Source organism: Chelonoidis abingdonii, chromosome 2, assembly GCF_003597395.2.
Source record: "Chelonoidis abingdonii isolate Lonesome George chromosome 2, CheloAbing_2.0, whole genome shotgun sequence".
Classification (NCBI taxonomy): Eukaryota; Metazoa; Chordata; order Testudines; family Testudinidae; genus Chelonoidis; species Chelonoidis abingdonii.
This window is the reverse complement of record NC_133770.1, coordinates 62,298,880-62,319,687: the sequence shown is the minus strand read 5'-3', so window position 1 is coordinate 62,319,687 and position 20,808 is coordinate 62,298,880. Positions and strand designations below refer to the sequence as shown.

The window sequence follows — 20,808 nt, the reverse complement described above, 5'->3', positions numbered from 1 at the left end:
GAGAAGACTGAGAGGGGACATGATAGCAGTTTTCAGGTATCTAAAAGGGTGTCATCAGGAGGAGGGAGAAAACTTGTTCACCTTAGCCTCTAATGATAGAACAAGAAGCAATGGGCTTAAACTGCAGAAAAGGAGATTTAGGTTGGACATTAGGAAAAAGTTCCTAAGTGTCAGGTTGGTTAAATACTGGAATAAATTGCCTACGGAGGTTGTGGAATCTCCATCTCTGGAGATATTTAAGAGTAGGTTAGATAAATGTCTATCAGGGATGGTCTAGACAGTATTTGGTCCTGCCATGAGGGCAGGAGACTGGACTCGATAGCCTCTTGAGGTCCCTTCCAGTCCTAGAGTCTATGAATCTATGTACCTCCAGGATCCTGTGTGCATCAGTACAGTGCAGAATTACGTACCTTTTATCATTAGCAGGGCAAAGGGTATTTTCAGTAGCGAGCTGCTATATAAGCAATCTAAGCATTTATTATCTATGCACACTCCAGGCAAAGTGAGTGTGCTCAGTGGCAGATGAAGCTGTACTGAAGAGCAGAGGAAGTCGTTAGCTCTGCTTGGTAGGTGTATTAGCGAGATCTGTGGATGACTTGGAGATGTGTGACAGAGCTGTGACTGGGATATGAAGAGATTTATGTGTGTGTGTGGAAAGGCAGGAGGTGCATGTGCACCTTCAGGATGAAGTATGTCTCAATTCCATATGGAATTGTGTAGGTTATGTCAGTAACAGGGCACAGGACTTTAATTACAAAGGATACTGCCAAATGTGAGGTGGAATTTGAAAGTATTCTAATGCTTTCAGGATGGCTAAGGAAAAGTGTAGGTTGAGATGGTATCCTGTATGTAACAGTAGCTCTACCCTTAAGTTGTGAGGTGCGAGTCCCAGCTTGCATAGATGTACCCACTGTGCAAAGCTAGGGTGGCATGAGCAGTGGCTTGAGCTAGCCGCATGAGTACAAACCCACTGAGACCCCCTGGGAACATACTACATGTAAGGCTCTCCCAAGCCACCATCCTGGCTACACTGCTCTTCTTAGTGCACTAGCTCAAGCAGAGCTAGCATGGGTATGTCTATGAGACCTGGGAATCACCTCCCAGCTGAGATGTACCATCAGGGAATGGGAGCTATAAAAGGCTGTAAAGCGGTTCTCACATTGTAGTCTGATATTCTTTCTGGGGAGTTGGTAAGTGTACACCACAATCTGGAACCTTCTGAATTTTTATAGTGACAAGGGCCACTTAGAGTACGTGCACAGTGAGGAATAGCTGAAAGAGCCTAGAGGGAAGCTAGCATGGTCAACCTTCCCCTACCCGTTTTTGTCCTTTCATATTTTTAGATGGAATCCTGTGGGTGACATTGAATGGACTGGAGAAGAAAATGAAGAGCTTGAACGTTTCAGCAACTGTGGGGTTGGCAGAGTAAAGGTATGTGTGTTAACAGGGAGCACAGGGGAATTACTGAAAGCATTGGGGTATTCCTGATGTTCAGAACTTTGAGTTTTGCTCAACTCAAGGTTCACCAAGGGGATGACCTGCCACCAAGCAACCTTAGATTTGTGTTAACATAATTTTTTTGCCATTGAATTTCAAGGCAATATGAGTAACTGTGTGGATTTTAAAGCAATAAGAAAAGTCATCTTCAACCTCAACTAGAATGGAGCTAGCATCCCACTATAATAGAATGTCTCTCTTTATCACTGCTTTATTCAATATATTTTCAGAGTAATTTCTGTAGACAATCATCACTGACAATGTTGTCCTTAAAATGATATAACATTATACCCATTTAGTTTATATTAAAGAGCTTACTCTGCTGGCCTCTTCCAAAGCTTTTTGATCTTTTGACACATGACCAGCCACAGAGCTCAGTCGAACAGCATTTGCAGCAATAATGAAAGGAATGCAGGCCAGGATAAGCAAGGTTAACCGCCAGTCATATACAAAAGCAATAATGATGGCTGTCAGAAGGGTAGAGACAGTCTTAGTGAACAGGCCAAGTTGGCTTCCAGTAGCCTATTAAAAGCAAAAGAGTCCAAAGTTAGAGTTAATTCTTGACATACAAAATAGAGATCAAATGTACGAAATCATTGTTCATTCAGGATCAGATATTCAGAGGAAGAAGAATCATAAATGTTGTGCATTTAAAATGGACAATTATATATGCAAAACCCCATATGGACAATTACATATGCAAATACCCATAGCTGTGGGTGAGATTCAGGAAGCCTGATGAAAATGTGGCCACATGGGCTCAATTCAACAAAAAATATCAGGTTCCTCCTGTGCCACAACAAGGCACAGAAATCATGAAGAGCCAACAGCCTCTAATTTGGGGCATTTCAGTTATTGGGTGCCCAGCTTAAGGCATCTAGGGCCTGATTTTCATAGGTGCTGTATATCAGCAGAAGATAATGGAAGCTGCAGGTTCCTTTAATTAGGCTGTTTGTTTTCAGCAGTGTTAGCAGCAGGAAATGAGCTTTCACACCAAAGAGCTCTTCTGCACATCCATGTCATCAAGAAATGAAAAAGTGATGATTGGCACACGGGATCCATGTAAACTGTGACAATACTCATGGCTCAGCTGAGCAAATAGTGGATTTTGCAGCTGGGGGCCAAACTGGAAAATCGGGGGGGGGGGATTGATTCGATTAGATCTGAAATCATTTTTGGGGGGGCTGTGGGAGTCAAATAAAAAATAATAATTTCAAATTGACCAAAACATTTTGGTTGATTAAATACTCCCCCCACTCCTCTCCACACAATTTTTTTTGTATTGATTTGGCCATTTTGCAGTGTTTTTTTCCTCTTTTTTATTCGGTCAAATTTGAAAATGAAATGCCTTTTCAAAACAAAAGTAGAAATGACATATTTTAAATGGTCAAAAATGAAACATTTAGACTTAAAACAAATCTCCCTTCTTATCTCTTTTGATTATTAATCAATTTTGTGAATAGATTTGGGGTTCCTAAAAATACATATTTCAGCAAAAATACCATTCACTGAAAACATGTTGGCCAGCTCTACTCATGCCTGCAGATGAAATGGAAAGTTTAGTGGAACCAATCCATCTTTCAAATATCGCACTGTGGACAAATCAAAACACCTTGGGTGGGAAGTATGGTTCCTTCTTTGCTAGCCAGAGGCTTTCCTGCCCTCAAGAGACTTTTGTGTTCAATAAAATTATAAAACCAAAGCAATGCCAAGATGAATTATTGCCATATACTCTGGGGTTTACACATAAAGATCACTTTGAGACTTCAGTTAGTACAACATATGGCTGCCCACTTACTTAGCAGTAGCCGTGTTGGTTCCAGGCTATAGGAGAGAGAAGGTGGGTGAGGTAATATCTTTTATTGGACCAACTTCTCTTGGTGAAGAAGACCTGAAGAAGACCTAAAGGAGAGCTCTGTGTGAGCTCAAAAGCTTCTCTTTCTCACCAACAGAAGTTGGTCCAATACAACATATTACCTCACCCTCCTTGTTTCTCACTCACTGATATTTCTTTGTTCTCCAGAGCAGAGATTCTCACCCTTTCTCTTTCTGAGGCCCCTCACACATGCTGTAAAAACTTCATGGCCCATCTGTGCCACAATAATTGGTTTTCTGCATATAAAAGCCAGGGCCAGCATTATGGGGTAGCAAGCAGGGCAATTGCCTGGGGCCCCATGTCACAGGGCCCCCCATGAAGCTACATTGTTCAGGCTTTGGCTTCATCCCCATGTGGTGGGGCTCAGGACTGTAAGAGGCCAATCCATTGAGATGAGCTATCACAGTGGTTCTGAAACTTTTGTCCTGGTGACCCCTTTCACACAGCAAGTCTCTAGTGCAACCCCCATCATAAATTAAAAACACCTTTTTATATATTTAACACCATTATAAATGCTGGAGGCAAAATGGGGTTTGGAGTAGAGGCTTACAAGTCACAACTCCCCATGTAATACCCTCATGACCCCCTGAGGGGTCCTGACCCCCAGTTTGAGAAACTCTGAACTATCATCAGCAGGAGAAAAAAAGACTTACAGTTGGTATGGGTACTTCCACCTTTTCATGTTCTCTGTATGTATAAATATCTTCTTCCTGTATGTTCCAGTCTATGCATCCGATGAAGCAGGCTGTAGCCCACGAAAGCTTATGCTCAGATAAATCTGTTAGTCTCTAAGATGCCACAAGTACTTCTGTTCTTTTTATGGATACAGACTAATATGGCTGCTATTCTGAAACCAGAGGATCTAGTGAGTCTAGTGAATCTGGGAGCTAAGGATTTTTTTTTAGACAAGTGAAGTAGAAATTAAATTTTATTTTAAACTATTGAATAAATCAGGAAACATTACTCTTTGCTCATGAGCGAATTTATTTTAAATAGTATGGCTGATTTCTTTCTTCAGAATTTTTTGGATGGGGTCGTGTGGTTGAGAGGAAAGGGGACATTGGCCAATTCTGCAGAATTTGCCACTTACGTGCAGGATTTTCAGTGGCTCCTATCACACACCACTCCCTGAAGTCACACAATCCCCTGTGCTTCTGCCATCACTGATACTTTGTATTCATGACAACTCACTTCATCCCATAAAGCCCACATAAACAGGCATCCTGCTTATGAAATGCAGTGGACAGAGCTGGGAAGAAGAAATATACCCACATCAACATGAGGTCAGGGCATTGACTGCAATGCAATTATCCCACAACTACAGCTCCTCCAAGCAACCGAAATGGGACTTTAGGGCCACTTGATACACTGAAGACTTTCCTCCATCAGGCAGTTTAGGTGGTGCAGAAGTGCTTACACTGGCCCTTGGACATGGCTTACTTTTAAAGTTACTAAGTTTTTTACTTAGTCGCTTACAGCAAGGAAATGGAAGGTGTAAGAACATCTGCCGAAGCTTTGGTAATCATCATAATTTGGGACTAGTGAAATTGTTTCCAAGACTCTTTAAATGTGTCAGAGAGCCTCTAGAGTAAATTTACCAACTCATTTTCCAAAATAACTTCATCGTCCCTTGCCAACACTGCAATTCATATTTGTAAGCAAAATGTAAAAACAAAAACAAACATACCCCTTTGACTTGTGAAGCATCTGTAGCTAGTCTGGTTAACAAAACCCCTATGGCATTTTTAGGATCGTCATACCACCCAATCTCCTGCAAGGGAATAGATGGTTCAGTTATTTTTGCTTTTGCAAATGATATCTTCTTATTGTAATTCAGACTGGTCAGGGTCATTAGTACAGTGTATGGACATTTAAAGCTTGACTAGCATGTGTGTGGGGGGAAGAGAGAGAGCCAAAATAAGCACTAAGATACTCACTCTTCTTTTGTGATGAATAACATTTGCCAGATAAACTGAAAACAATCTTAAAATAAACTATTCTTACCCTCAGAACATTTGGTTTTTTTGGTAATTTTCCCTCTCCTCCCCTATCCCCTTAGAATGCTCCTGTGCATATGCAGAACCCTGTGATACCAAGTGCTTCCCATGGGTGTGCAGGGTGCCTAAGGGTTCATCCACAGAGAATCCTCAGCAAGGAACAAATAGAGGTGTAAATCATTCCTGATCCAGCTGGTCATCTTGACTAGAGAAACCGCTCTAGTGAGCAAAGATAATGCTTTGAGAATCTACGCCTGTTATGATATTGTCCGTTTACTATGGAGTTGGATGCAAACAGACCTAAACCTATTTATCTACACATTTATATCATGACAATCAGATAGAGATTTATCTTCTGTTTTGTTAATATTTGCAAATATACCAATGCACTCAGATACATGCATGTTTTATACACTCTTCAGTATGGTCAATATTGAAAGAGATGGCATCAAAATTAGACAGCTCTCCTAGCAGCCCTGAGTTTATTTGTACATGCTTTTGCTTTATTTTGTTTCACACTTGTGCTGAAAGACTTGCTGCTTAAACATTGTTGAAATGTCACTAAAAGGATGGGTTCTCTCAAAGCCATGTTGGAGGGAGGCTCTACACAGGCCGCAGGGAACCAGGAATTTTCATGGTGTTATACAACCATCAGCCCACAAAAGCCACCTGGCTCACATGGCAGGAGTGCTGCATATTTGCTGTCTATCGCTCTTACCCAGAAATGAGGCCCGTACCTGCTGAAGCAATGCTTTGAATGACAAAGTTCGCAATCTCTTGGTCAGAACTTCCCCAGACTTTCCAAATATGAATCCCTGAAAAGGGAGAATGGGAAATACAATGGTTGAATTGTATGTGCTGGGCTGTACAGTCATATTTAGAACAGCCTGCTGTAAATGTGATGATATTTCAACCATTCAGCTACACAGTTTACAGAACCTACACAGTGTTGTGAGAGATGGTTTCAGATGTTAGTTTAAAGCTGGTGAAAGGTACCACACACATTCCTGAAAACTGAAGTTTCATTGTACTGTCCCACCCACATGCTTCTGCAGCCAGCTGCAGAGGTCAGCAGTGGAGTCACCTTCCCTGCTTACTCATTCCTTAGCCTCACTACTCACTCTGCTATCTAACACTGCCGACTGGGATGGTGTTTTTTGTAACATACACACCAATGTAGTGGAACTGGGCTGTGCCCAAACGCATTCCCCCTAGGACACAGAACGGTCAGCAGAACCTTTCAGGCACTGCTGTCCTGGTCTGCTTTGTAACTAGCAATCGGGAAGGGTAAGGCTCTGTATTCCATACCAGCCACTTGAGCCATTCAGTGGCTTGGCTCTGGAACAGTTTCTAAGAAACACAGTGAATACGAAGTTGTATTATGTCCCCAACATACCTCTCAACGATATCTGAAAATTTGGACCATAATGTATATGACTAGATACTCAGCTTTGACTTTTCAATGTAGTGAAGTTTACTTGGATGATGTGTGTTATTAAGCTGATCACTGCCAGGACAAGAAACATTAGAGAAAGTGATGTGGTGTTTTTGCTCCTTTTTTCAGGCTCTGTTTCTTGAAAAGCCTAAGTAAGAAAAGCACAAAGTCACCACCAGTTACAATAGCTCAGGAAACATTGTAGAAACTATTGAACTTCACCTTCTCTCAGCTCTTCCACAGCACCTGAACTCTGCCACCTCTCAGCTTTCTGCTGTTGGCCAGGAGGTCACTCCGCCTCTCCCAGCTGACCTGCCTTTCATCAGCTGCTCCTTCTCCAACCCTCCACCAGACCCTTCCCTCATTTGCCTGTGAGCTGCAGTTCCACTAAGCCCTGCCTCCAGGCTGCCACTTCACCAGCTCTTATCTGCCTTCCACTGAATGCTGTCACTCCGTCAGACCATCCACCACTCCTCCAACTGATTATAACACCCCTCTTCTCTTGCCTGAAGATAAAAGATTCCCTCAACATCTTGCTCCAACCATTCTCCCTGGCTGCTGCTCCAACTCCCAGCAGCTTCAAACAATCGTATACTGGAATCCAAAGGAAGACTCCATTTCTTTCCTGCAATGATTCACGAATGAAGGGGTTAATTATTCAGACAGTCCCATGGATGTCCCTGGTATTTACAAATACAAGGCTGGATAAGAGGCAAGAAGTCTCAAGTGGGGAGAGGAGATTAAGAGCTTCATCAAGTTCCTACTGAAGTCAATGGAAAGACTCCTGTAGAGTTCAGTGACAGTGGGAGTAGGAGGAGGCCCTAAGGCATCACCAGAGAGGACTAACGGGAGGGTTGGGCAGGATTTAAAGTTCTGCATTTGTGCCTGGTTCAAGTTAGTTTACCATACAGTTTTGATACTTACCCCAGTGATTTTTCCATATATAACAGAAAATGTAGGGTAGATGCCACCAGAAAAGGCATCTACCCTCCAAAGAATATATGCAGCCACTCAGGTTTGTTCAGAGCCAGAATTCTGGAATAAGGCACAGCAGGGAGAATTTAAGAGATCAAATTCAGCTGTTCACTGAAAGTTGTGGAACATGACAATTTCCTCAGGTTGGTGGTAAATCAGTAAACTATCCTAGCAACTGTTCACAGATAACTCACCCCAGCCTGCAATGTACACACCAAATGAGCAAACATATTAAAGATTTGCGACTCTGTCATTTAAGGTCTTAAAACTGAAACTGTAAGTAAAAAAAACAAATCTGCAGGCATAAATTTAACAAAAGGCTCACTGGCAAGTGGGTAGAATGGGGTCTATATAATTCAATGAAATGTCAAATAGGGTCAGTGACCATGGACTGCAACTTTAACACATGAATCATTAGAACGACCTAAAAGTCTCACTGTTCTGAGCACAAAAAGATCAGTCTAGTTCAGCCTCTGCTAAATGCTAGTGGGTTGGCAGTAATATAATTGGGTCGACTTATGTCAGTTAGTCTGTTTTGTCTTTTAAAAATTACAGACTATGACTCATTATCAGATGCATGGACAAGGCATATGAAACACTGATTTAGGCTTCATCTCCCTTGAAAAATACTTGGCAGCTCAATTCAGCTTCACTGAACTATTCAAAATGTCCATACATTTGTTGAGGAAGTTGTGGAAAACGAAATGAAAACATAGGAACAGGTACAAATTATTAGATGAGGTTTTGAGCCAGTTGCGATGGTCTTACCTGGTTATCTTTGCCAGTGTTTCAGATACTGGAAAAGCCCGCCCACACTTCAACCATACAAGCCTACTGAACTTTGTGACACCAGTAATTTCATGTCTTCCCATCTGATTTCTTCACTTTACTGCAAACAGTATGAATTCTGAAGCCATGTATCTTGCCATCTATTTCCTCTGACAAGGCCCAAATGCAACAGTTATGAATAGATAAAAAGTGTTTTCTGGACTTCAGGGCAATACATTGTAAGAATGAATCCAGCTGCTGCTTATTGTTTGCATCATGTTCTACCAGTAGACTGTACTATAATATAAAAACAGCTCCTAGAACAGGGTTTCTTCACTGGTGGGTTGCGATCCAAAATTGGGTCATCTGAATGTGTTGAAGGATCACAGGGCTGGCTGGGCTTAGCTTCCCACTCTGGGCTTTGTGACCAGGTGCACATGGTCACAACACCACTCTCACAAATTTGGCCCAGTTGGCCCCTGTCATAAATAGATAGGTAAGGTAAGGGTTAAGTTTCTTTTACCTGGAAAGGGTAACCAAACACCTGACCAGAGGACCAATCAGAGAACTGGATTCGTTTAAAGTCAGGGCGGGGATTTGTATACTGGGGTCTTTTTTGTTTCTCGGCTGTGAGATAACAAGTTTCCTCCTAACTCCATCTTATCTTAAAGTTTCTTCTCTAAACATCTGTAAGTACCAAGGGAACGCAAAGTAATTCGGACTATGATGATCTTTGTGGTGTATTCACATGTATGTTGATTTGTTGGACTGGTTTAATTGGGCTATCTTTTAAATCAGACTGTTTTCATATCTTCTTATAAGCAAGAGCTTGTATTGAGTTTCTTAATGCAAGATTATGTTTTATATTTTCTTTCTTTTTTTATAAACTTTTCTTTTAAAACGTGTGGAAGTTTCTTTTCCTAGGGAGGCAAAGGGAAGGAACAGCCCAGGCTGTGGCTATTTCCTATTGCTTTCAGGAAAGAGCAGGCACGGGGAAGGCAAAGCAAGCTGGGATTTTGCATCTCAATTGTCCTGAGAGTAAAGAACGCTTATCTCTTGGGAAGCAGAGAAACCGGTTTCTTGATACTCGCAGCTCGACCAAGAGGCAAGCCTGAGAAGGAGGGGGGCAGGGTTTCTCCCCTGCTTCTTAGCATCCAAGGGATTTGAGATCTGGTGTCCACCAAGGGAGGGTTGGGGCACCAGAGAGAGGAAAGAGGGGGGTCAGGTCTCTAATTAAATTCTCTGACTCGGTGGCAGCCCCAAATACTCAAGCTGGTAGTGAGCTTGGGGGAGTTTCAGGTAAGCCCCCAGACTTTTGGACGCTAAGGTCCAGGTTTGGGACAGGACCAGATTGTGGACGCTAAAGTCCAGGTCTGGGACTGGGAGGCTGAATTACCACAGCCCCCTCATCAGGGGGGCTAGGCCAAACCTGAACAGTGCTGCAACCTCTGAGATTGCAACACCCAGAGTAGGGAGCCAAGCCCAGATAGCTCTGTGGGACAGGAGCTATGGTCTGTCTCAAGGCTCATTTGTTTACACCTGTGTTTTTCCTGAAGATTCCCAATTCAAGTATTCACCCAGGTCAATGCTGCATATGACAGGATCATAGAAAAAGGTGACACGGATTAAGACTTTTTTAAAAAAGAAAATAGAATAACCTTTGTTCCTATTCTCACAAGCTATCACTAAACTTTAGGATTAAACTGAATTGTAACACTAACCTCTTTCTCCTTTGTTTTCTTCTTTTCAGGCAACTTTTTCTTAGAAGAGGTCTTTCTGCTTGTATGCCTTCTGGATCTCTTAGGAATGCTTCCCAGCTCAGTGATATCTGGCTCTTCAAAACCACCAAGATCAGTCAGATTCTCCATCCTGAAATCATCTAGATCCTCTTCCTCATAGTCTTCATCTTTTGTCTCTTCATTGCTTTCTCACATCTCATTTTGAGTGTTTCCACCATGACCCTAGTGACAAGCAAGGAATAGTGATACACAGTCACAAGACAGTTTGCAGCAAGGGAAAGGAACATGTACTTGGTATGGAAACAAACAAAAATACCACCAGTTTGGTTACATTGTCACTTTCATATCGTATTTTGTATAGGCCACGTTTTCTGCCAGTATAAGTCGGTGCAGTTGCAACTTACACCAGCAGAGAATTTGGCTTTGTATGTCCGCCCGCACTATCTATATAGTTCTGTGATGATGTCATCCACCTCTTTTGTTTAATTATGTTTTTTACTTATTACACTGGGTAAATGTGAAGCACTGCTACAGGTGAAAAACAACCACTTCCAACTCAGAAACAAGATTGACTGATCAACTTTCACTAAACTAGAAAACATGCAGAAACTGCAAAGCGAAAATGGCCCAGTTGTTTCAGAACCTGCATGTGTCAGCAATAGTATCAGTGAGATCATAGGCGCCGATACTGTGGGTGCTTTGTGGCTAAAGCAGCCGCCAAAAAAAATAAGAGGTGTTCAGCACTTGCAGGGCTGGATAATCTTTTGTGGGCCCAGGACCTGGACTGTGGCCCATCCTCAATGGTCCACCCACCACTTCACCTCAAGGCCCCTCCCCTGATTGGCCTCTTCCTTCCCAAGGCCCCATCGCACTCGAACAAAAGGCCCCGCTGTTGCTCAGCCTCTTCCGTGAGGCTTGCCTGTGCTCTGCCCAGAGGGTGCCACCCCTGCTCAGCCTCCCTCCCCACCACCCCCGAAGCCCTGCCCACAGGTCACAAGGGAGAGGGAGGGGGACGGAGAGGAGCACCCTCCAGCAAATACAAAAATCAGCACCTGTGAGTGAGATATACAGATAATTTTCTGGAGTAGAGAGATGGCCAGTAAATCTGAAGCATTTAGTCAGGAGTGTTCTATCACATCTCATTACCTGCTGCATCACAAAAGAATAGTAAACACCCTTCTGTGTCATGAGTTCCCTGTTCAACAACAACACCATTGTGAAATCCAGCGACAATATCAGCTGTTTGGATTGTGGAGAGCCGGTGAGCTATCACAATGGTGGTACGTCCAGCCCTAGCCTTACAGGGGGAAAAAACAGAGAGATTTACTTAAAAATGTGGTGAAAACCCCCCCCAGAAAATCCCTATCTAACACTGTGGAAAATACAAGCATAAAAGCCCTGCTGACCCTTTATAGCTGATCATTATTTCCATGCCTGCTGTCTGATTTAACCACTAAAGGACACTTCTGTCATAAACAGATAGCTAAGGGTTAATGTTTCTTTTATCTGTAAAGGGTTAACAAAGGGAACCACACACCTGGCCAGAGGACCAATCAGGAAACCAGATTTTTCAAAGCTCAGGGAGGGAATGTTTGGGTGTGTGTCCCCTTTGTCTGCTCTCTCTGTTCTCCGGTCTGTCTCTCAGCTATGAGAGGGATCTTTCTATCTTCAAGCTTCTAATCTTCTGTTTCCCAGTTGTAAGTACAGGTATAAGACAATAGGCTTTTATTGTTTTTTTGTAATTTCATGTGTGTAGTTTTGCGTGGAATGTTTTAAATTGGATAACTTTATGAATAGGCGGTTTATTCATATTTTTCTTTAAGTAATGCCCTGTATTGTCAACCACTGATACAGAGACGAGTGTTTGTTTTTTCTTCTTTTTATATAAAGCTTTCTTTTAAAAACTTGTTGATTTTCTCTGGTAGGCAAGGAACGAAGGAAGGGAAATCTCTTTGTGTTAGATAACGGAGGGTGAATCTGTGCACCTCGGGGAAGAAGGAGGGGGGAAGGTAAATTGCCTTCTCTGTTTTGTATTCAAGGGTTTAAGTATAGTAATCTTCCAAGGATAACCCACGGAGGGGAATCCTGGAGAGGAAGTAAGAGAAGACAAGGGGAGGGGGGTATTTCCCTTTGTGGTAAGACTCAGGGCTTCTGAGTCTTGGGGTCCCACAGAGAAGGTTTGGGAGACCAGAGAGGGAGTCAGGCCCTGAAATTCCTGGCTGGTGGCAGTGATATCAATCTAAGCTGGTAATTAAGCTTAGAGGGTTCATGCAGCTTCTCAGTTTTGAACGCTAAGGTTCAAGTCTGAGTAGGAAGCTACGACATGGTGGCAGCAAAGTGGGAAAGATAAGAACCAGAAGCCAGTAGGAATATTTTCTTTTTCTCTGCTAGGGCTTTAAGCAGAGAGAAAGGGTTTGTTTTTAAAGGAGTCAGAGAGAATTTTTTTTTCTCTGTTTCTCTCCTGCTCAGTTTGGGCTTGCATTTTAAGCAAGGAGCCATTAAGGTGACAAAAGGGTCTTTTGTAAACAATAGCCTCCCATTGGGAGTCAAGTAACCCCAGCAAACACACACACAGGTAAATAAAGTGGCTTTTGTTTTGTTTAATTTACATATCAAAGCTTGACTAGGAAACTTAACAAGGGGCACGTACGTTGCTGGGGCAGACCCCAGGGACAACAGAAGACCAGCAGTTCCAGACAATAACCACAGAGGCACCCCAACACAAGAAAACAAGAACCATGACTACCAAAGACCTGAAACAGGAGAGCTAGACAAGACTGGAGGCAGAGGCACAATCAAAACGCATCGAACCACAACGAGACATGAAAAAACACAAGAACTGAAAATAAAACAAAAGAGATGGACTGAAGAGAAAAGGAGAGGCCACCACCAGGGAGAGAGCGGAATAAAAGAGAAGCCGAAAGAGAACAAGCACCAAGAAGGCAGCCACCTAGAAAGAGAACAAGAAGCCAAGATGCAGCCCTCAACGAAGAGGGAGAACACAACAAGAGATGGAAAACACCAACAGCAGATGGAAAAACAGAGGAGCCCCCCAGCACCTGGAAGCAGCTAAAGCAACAGACCAACCACCTAAACAACCTCGCCATACTGGTCACAGCAAAGAATTACCACCTACAAGGCAGGTGATGACACTGAGGCCTTCTTAGAAAATTTTGAAAGGGCCTGCATTGGGTACAGCATCTCTGAAGACCAGTACATGGTAGAGCTGAGGTCACAGCTCAGTGGACCCTTAGCAGAGGTGGCGGCTGAAATGCCAAAGGACAAAATGAACGATTATAAACTGTCTGATTACAAAATCCACACCTTCCCTCCCCGCCCCCCAAATTTCAGCAAAAATGGTACAATGATTTCTCAGAATGAGGTTAGAGAAAAATAATGTTGTTTTGCCTGTAATAAAAAATTCTTATAACTGTTTATTTAAGAAGCTTTATCACCTAAATGCTTGAGAGCAGGGACTTGAAATTTAGAGGAGATGAGCATGGCTCACTGGTATCAGGGATGTGCCTTTTACCATTTCCATGAAAAGCTGCACAAATTTGGGGGGTCGAGTTATGAGGCTCTGAATGTCTCGATTTGCATGTGCTCAATAAAAACTTATTAGAGTTCAACAGCTATATTCCCCAAAGAAACAGTCTGAGCTCACTGCATTGTATGACAGGAGTGCCCATGCACCATCCCCACACAGTGACTAAGCATGTTCCTGCCCAGGATTGTGGGGGCTGAGCAGGACTTTGCCTGCAATTTCTCCTCCCTATAGTCAGGGGGACTTGTGGTCCCCAGCGTGATAATCTACCTGGAGCGTCAGGTGATCCCGCTGACGCAGCAGGATTGTTTGGGGAGGAGGAGATGACGTAACACATGAAGTGTTTAAATTTTAAAGCTTTATTAATAAAATAAAATATAGCAGAGAGTGCTGGCAACACTCCCACTTCACTCAGGGGAAGAGAGAAAGCATTAGAGCCCCAAGCCCTAACCCACCTTCATACTCACACAAGCACTACCCAAAGCTGGCCAGGCCTGGGTATAACGTACGAAGAAGAGGGGAAGGGGTGGATGGGAGTTCTTGCCCTGGGCCCAAGTCATCCCGGGGATCCACTGTAATCTCCAGGTTGCCCCAGCTCTCAGGAGGGTCCTGGGCTTCTTTGGGGGTGGTTTCAGTTAGGGCCCTCTGTTCCTTGTCCTCTTTGTACCAGTTCAAAGAGCCTTGATATGGTTTCTTTCCCTTTCCCAAAGCATTCCAGCTTCAGGGATGCCTGGCTGGCTCCCACTCTTGTTGTCTCCTCTGTGTTTTCAGCCTCTGCAGCCCTGGGCTTTGTTTTCCTCTTTGCTGGTTTTGCTGTCCTGCAGGCACGGCCGGCTCCAGGGGTTTTGCTACCCCAAGCAGCCAAAAAAAAAAAAAAAAGCTGCAATCGTGATCTGCGGCAATTCAGCGGGAGGTCCTTTGCTCCAAGCAGGAGTGAGGGACCCTCCGCCAAATTGCCGCCGAATACCTGAAAGTGCCTCCCCGCTCCAGAGTTGCATCCCCAAGCACTTGCTTGATAAGTTGGTGCCTAGAGCCGGCACTGCCTGCAGGCGCAGGTCTGTGTAGTTGGTTTTTCACAGCCGCTTGGGCAACTTTTAGGACCCCGTCTTTCTCGGCTGTCAGCCAAGTCTCGGCTGCAAGCAGTGTCGTTGGGCGGAGGACAGTGTTTTATCTTTGAACTGAGCTTGTTAATTGCAGTGTTGAGTTAACCTGTTCTCTGCTCTTTTCTTTTTCTTCTCCCCCTTTTCAGCCTCTTCTGACCTTCCACTCTCCACTCACACACCTTTAATTCTCCCCAAAATGCTTTGTGATGCTTGCAACAGCGTTAGCAATATACAGTGCTGATTGCCTTCCCAGGGACCTCCCTAAGGGGAAGGGGCCACTGGGTTGTGACACCAGAACAGGAAACAAGAGTAGGGAGAGCAGAATAAACAGTGATTATGGAAGGAATCAAAGTTATGCAGTAAAGAATGCTCTTGTCTGCAGCAAACCTGCCTTATTTGTTGCAGAAGTTGTAAGGTGTGTAGTGAATGAGGCAAGGGATTGCAGGAAAAGAAAGGATGGTCTCATTATAGTTATAGCAGCTGAATACTGCCCTAGAGAATTGGATTCTAGCCCTGTCTCTGTGCTGAGCATTCATGCCTGCAACTGAAGTCAATGGGAGATGTTCTTTTAACATATCTAGTGCTGTATAATGCAAAATTCTCTGAAATATTGAGTCCTGGGCATCACAGATCATGCACCCAAAAGTAGTATGAACTTTCAACAGTAACAGCTCCGTGTCTCAGTTCCCCGTCTGTAACATGGAAGTAATACGACCACCTTACCTGTTAGGGGTATTGTGAAGATAAATTCATTAGTGTTTGTAAAAGCAGCAAAGAATCCTGTGGCATCTTATAGACTAACAGACGTTTTGGAAAATGAGCTTTCGTGGGTGAATACCCACTTCGTCAGATGCATGTAGTGGAAATTTCCAGGGGCAGGTATATATATGCAAGCAAGAAGCAAGCTAGAGATAATGAGGTTAGTTCAATCAGGGAGGATGAGGCCCTGTTCTAGCAGTTGAGGTGTGAAAACTAAGGGAGGAGAAACTGGTTTTGTAGTTGGCAAGCCATTCACAGTCTTTGTTTAATCCTGAGCTGATGGTGTCAAATTTGCAGATGAACTGAAGCTCAGCAGTTTCTCTTTGAAGTCTGGTCCTGAAGTTTTTTTGCTGCAGGATGGCCACCTTAAGATCTGCTATTGTGTGGCCAGGGAGGTTGAAGTGTTCTCCTACAGGTTTTTGTATATTGCCATTCCTATTATCTGATTTGTGTCCTTTTATCCTTTTCCGTAGAGACTGTCCAGTTTGGCCGCTGTACATAGCAGAGGGGCATTGCTGGCATATGATGGTGTATATTACATTGGTGTTTATGAAGCACTCAGATACCAGAGTGATGAGAGGTATAGAAAAGTCCATGAGGAAGTTAATAATTTTGTTTTCAGAGCAGCGTTTGAATGGCATGGGGGCATGCATTGAATGCTGAGGATAAAAAGAAATATTGACTAGCACTGAATGTTGAATAGCACTATCCTGTGCACTGAATGAAGCAGGGGCCCTGTGGAAAAAATAGTATGTGATCATGTACCTGAAGACTGTCCCCTAATGCAGACACACAAGAGGACCAAGTTAATGTTGACCAGGAAACTTTAATTCTGTCATTCCCTAAATTTTGAGGGCTTGACTTTGGAACCTTAATGTTCTTTTCATGTCATGTGTGTATGTGTAATTCAGTATAAATAATGATAGTATCTATGCAGACTATAAGGGCTCAGCACCCAAATATGACCCTCAATTACAACGTGCACTACCACCGATATTAGGGTTGCCAACTCTGACTGAAGCGATTCCAAGAGATTCTTTTCTCCAACAGGACAATGTCATTTTCTTAAAATATCCTATTAAAATCTCCTGGATGGCTTTCCGTGGTCACCGGGAGATCAGTGCTGATTCTGGGAGACTCCAAGCCAGTCCTGGAGGGTCGGCAACCCTAACTTATATCAGTGTGGTCAGATGGGTTTAAGTGAAGGCAAAATTTAGGCCCACAGACTTAACATTTATTGCAGATAAATGCGGTGAGCCACATAGAGCCACGCACAGAACTTCCGCTATTCTGGGTTTACTATTACTGAGTACTAGTGGGAGGCCGGCTTTTTCATAGAGCTTATTTTTATGATACCCCACTGGTTATATACAAATACACGTCAGAAACTTAAAGCAATGCTGCAGCCCAGTCCTGTAGGCCTCACTTAGACGAAGCTCCAGATTCTGTCGCCAACTCACTCTGTGTCCACGTAACCTGTCCGGGCCTCAGTTTCCTCATTTGCAAAATGGAGAAAATAATCGCTAAATCCCAGCAGTATTATGACGATTATTAAAACATCTGTTTAATGATTGGAGAAGATACAGTGCTGGATAAGCACGATGTATTTTTATTATTGCCCTGTAGAAATCCAGACAGTCCTGGCACCTTGCTTTGATAATGTAGGAGTTAAATTCCTGATGCCACATTCACAGTTTACCACCAGGCAAGCAACTGTGATGTGAGGCAGGATGTGGTGCAGACCAGCATTAAAGCAGACGACTTCTGTCTACGTGCAAATATCCTGGCAATCAGGAATGACGCTAACAGAAATAGAGCCTGTGATTACTTTAGGGCTGCCACCTGTCTGGGTTTTATCTGGACAGTCTGGCTTTTGGCTTCTGTGTCCAGGTGCCATCTAGGGTTTCCAGGGGCCCAGTTTTTGGTGACCTGGCAATTCTATGGCACCTGAACAAAAAGCTCAGTTACCGCAGGGTGGGGAGAAGTGCCGGGTCATTAACGCGCACCAGCCTGTGCTCAGTCGGGCTGCCTCCTACATCCAGCCACGCTCCTTGAGACAGTCCAGCAAGCAATGGGGGGGGCATGGGGAGAGGAGATAGTGATGGAAGCAGGGCCTCATGGGAAGAGGGGGAGGGGCCTCAGGGGTGGCCACCTTAGATAGCTTAATGGAGTTTTGATTAAATATTACAGAGTCATATCATGACACCAAAATTTGAAGATGCATCCCTATTGATTTCAATGCCCTCCTTGAAACCAGTGGAGAGCTGTGGTTAAAAATGGATGGCATGCTATAGCCTTTAATGTCAAGCTTGGCATATGGTTGTTGTGCTTCGTAATATTGATTGATAACACTAGCACCAGGATTCCTACCTTATCAAGAGCTGCTTGCACAATAGATTCACTGTGAGTGTCCAGAGCAGACGTGGCTTCATCCAGCAGCAGAATCCTGGGATTCCTTGCCAGGGCACGGGCAATAGCAATTTGCTGTTTCTGCCCTCTGCTCAGCTGAGCTCCCGTTTCCCCCACCATGGTGTTAAATTTCTGAGAAAGGAGTATCAGGATTGCAGAAGGGGTCAGTTGAAATCCTTTTACACTCCCACCCCCATCTTATTGTTACTATCACAAACAGAAATTCCCTCTTTTAAAAGTTTTATGATGGATGCTTCAATAAACACTTTAAGAATAATTACTTCTGAAAGAAGCGTCTTAGCCAATTACATTCAATGTTTTTCCCCCTTGAGGCAGAGGACAGTTTAAAATTCCTAATGATCAGTTTACAGTTTTGTCTCTGTCTCACCTTCCAGTTGGCCAGGAATTAGCATGTGGTGTGATGGTTTTCTATTAGCTTAAAGAATGTACTCTAAAATTAGATTTTTCAATTATTATAAAAAGCAGCAATTGAAGTGAAAAAAACAGACAAACTACAACTGGCTGAAGGAATCCAGCCATTTGATTGGTTAACAATAATAACCACTGACTACTCAGGACACAAACCAATTTTGTTCGCCAAGCAAAATCCAGTTTAAAAACCAAAAAAACAAAAACAAATAAGGACAGGAATATTGTCAGTGGAAAAAGATAGATAATACCTAGCAGAAAAAAACAGAATAAAAACAATCTGTTAAATTGAAAAAAAATCTCTCATTGTCCATAGAAATTCCTTATCCACTCTATTAAAAAATGTTGCCACATGACATACAGTTAGTATTGTAAATTAAGAACATTGTGGGCCAAATTGTCAATTGGAATAAATGACAAAACAGCAGTGAAAAGCCAGTGAAGCAGCATCTATTTGCACCAGCAGAGAATTTGGGCCACAAAAATTCAGAAGAACCGACAGAGAAACCAAAGAATTTGTCATAGTTGTAAGGTGCTCAAAAGTACATCAACTCACATCAGGCAGTCTGGATATAAAATCAAAAGCATTGGCTTCTTTAGCTGCTTTCTCAATTTCAGAATCAGTAATACCCTCTCTGCCACAGCGAATGGGTATTACTGCAAACAAAATAGGCTCCTGGCTTACAAGGCCAATGTGTTCTCTTAGTCACTTTATATTAAATGTCCAAATATCTCGTCCATCTAAGGTAATCTGAGTGGAAAGGCATAAATGAAGAGTTTGAGAAAATGTATTATGTTTAAAATAATTAGTTGTTATAATGGTATAATACTAATAATGATACACCTCTACTCCGACATACATCACCTGATATAATATGAATTCGGATATAATGCGGCAAAGCGGTGCTCCGGGGCAGGGGGTGGGGGTCTGCACACTCTGGTGGATCAAAGCAAGTTCGATATAACGCAGTTTCATCTATAACGAGGTAAGATTTTTTGGCTCCCGAGGACAGTGTTATATCGAGGTAGAGGTGTATAATAATTGACTTAAATATTTGTTTAGCAGCTTCTCACATGGAATGAAGCAATAACATTTAAACAAAATGACCAGGAAAAATTAAAACTATATCTTCACAATCACCTCAGACTAGAAGAATGAAAGGAGAAGGATAAACAAAAAGGATATTGTAGGAGCAGTGTTTTATAATTGTACTATGAGAATTAATGTATGATTTGATTTCATCCTGCCAGCCACCCTTTTTGAATAGCAGAAAGGAATGACAAACCAGAACAATCCTTATGACTGATTATGGTCACCCTTTTGTTTTAGGATAAGTTATAATGTCTACTATGGTTTCCTATAGTATTACAAATTAGGCACTCTAGTTAAATATACATTTCTTTGTTTTAAGGTTTTAGTAAGTAAGAGACAGGATCTTGTATTGTGTCTATGTTAAGGAGATTAGAGGAATGCTGAGGGCCTGAAGCCCCAATGTGAATTGTTTTAGTTATAAGATTTAGCTAGGCTTGATTTACAATGTATTCTGCTGAATATAAAATTCTGCTGTCTCTATACCTTTGAAGGTTTCTGTAAAAGAGTGTTTGCATGCATTCCTCATTCAGACATCAGGAAAATAAAGCCATCACAAATGTCCAGATGGTCAAGAAAAACTGAGAGACTTGGAAAGACCAGGAGTCAATCAGAAAACATCCATTGTATCCAATGCTAAACATGTTAGCAGCACTGACAACCTCAAAGGTGAGCCAGGCACCCCAGAAGGTGAGACAACAAATAGGAGATAACAATGGGAAGCCTGACAATAACTATCAAATGATAATAGCAGAAAACCCCAAGATTAACACCACTTAAGGACAGGATGACATTGCAAAATGCATGGACTCAAATAGGATTTTACAACTGGAAAGCTGGGATGTTGTGCCACAGAACTCTGGGTTCAGTCCTGCAAAGCTTTGGAGCATTGGATCATGACCGACTGAGCCCAGGTCCACACTCGTGCTCAATCCTACTGGCTGTTAGATTGACTCGAGCTACAACAAACTGGTAACTATAAACATCAACTGGCAGGAGAGAGAGAGAGAGAGTGTGTGTGTGTTTGCGCGCGCTATCTGTTGTATTTTCAATAAATGCAGCGTATTCGCCTTTTCTCCCTGAAAAGATCCCATGTGCTTTGCATAGCATAACACTATCCTCAAATATTGAAATCCAAATTTTGACTTCCTTTAATATCAGTAAAGTCCTATCTAGGTTTTTACAAT

General features: G+C 42.8%; 1 pseudogene; it reads right to left on the bottom strand.

Annotated features, from left to right (window-relative positions):
* The window catches only part of LOC116816795 (ATP-dependent translocase ABCB1-like), a 65,549-nt pseudogene that overhangs the window by 24,884 nt on the left and 19,857 nt on the right, over positions 1-20,808 (bottom strand).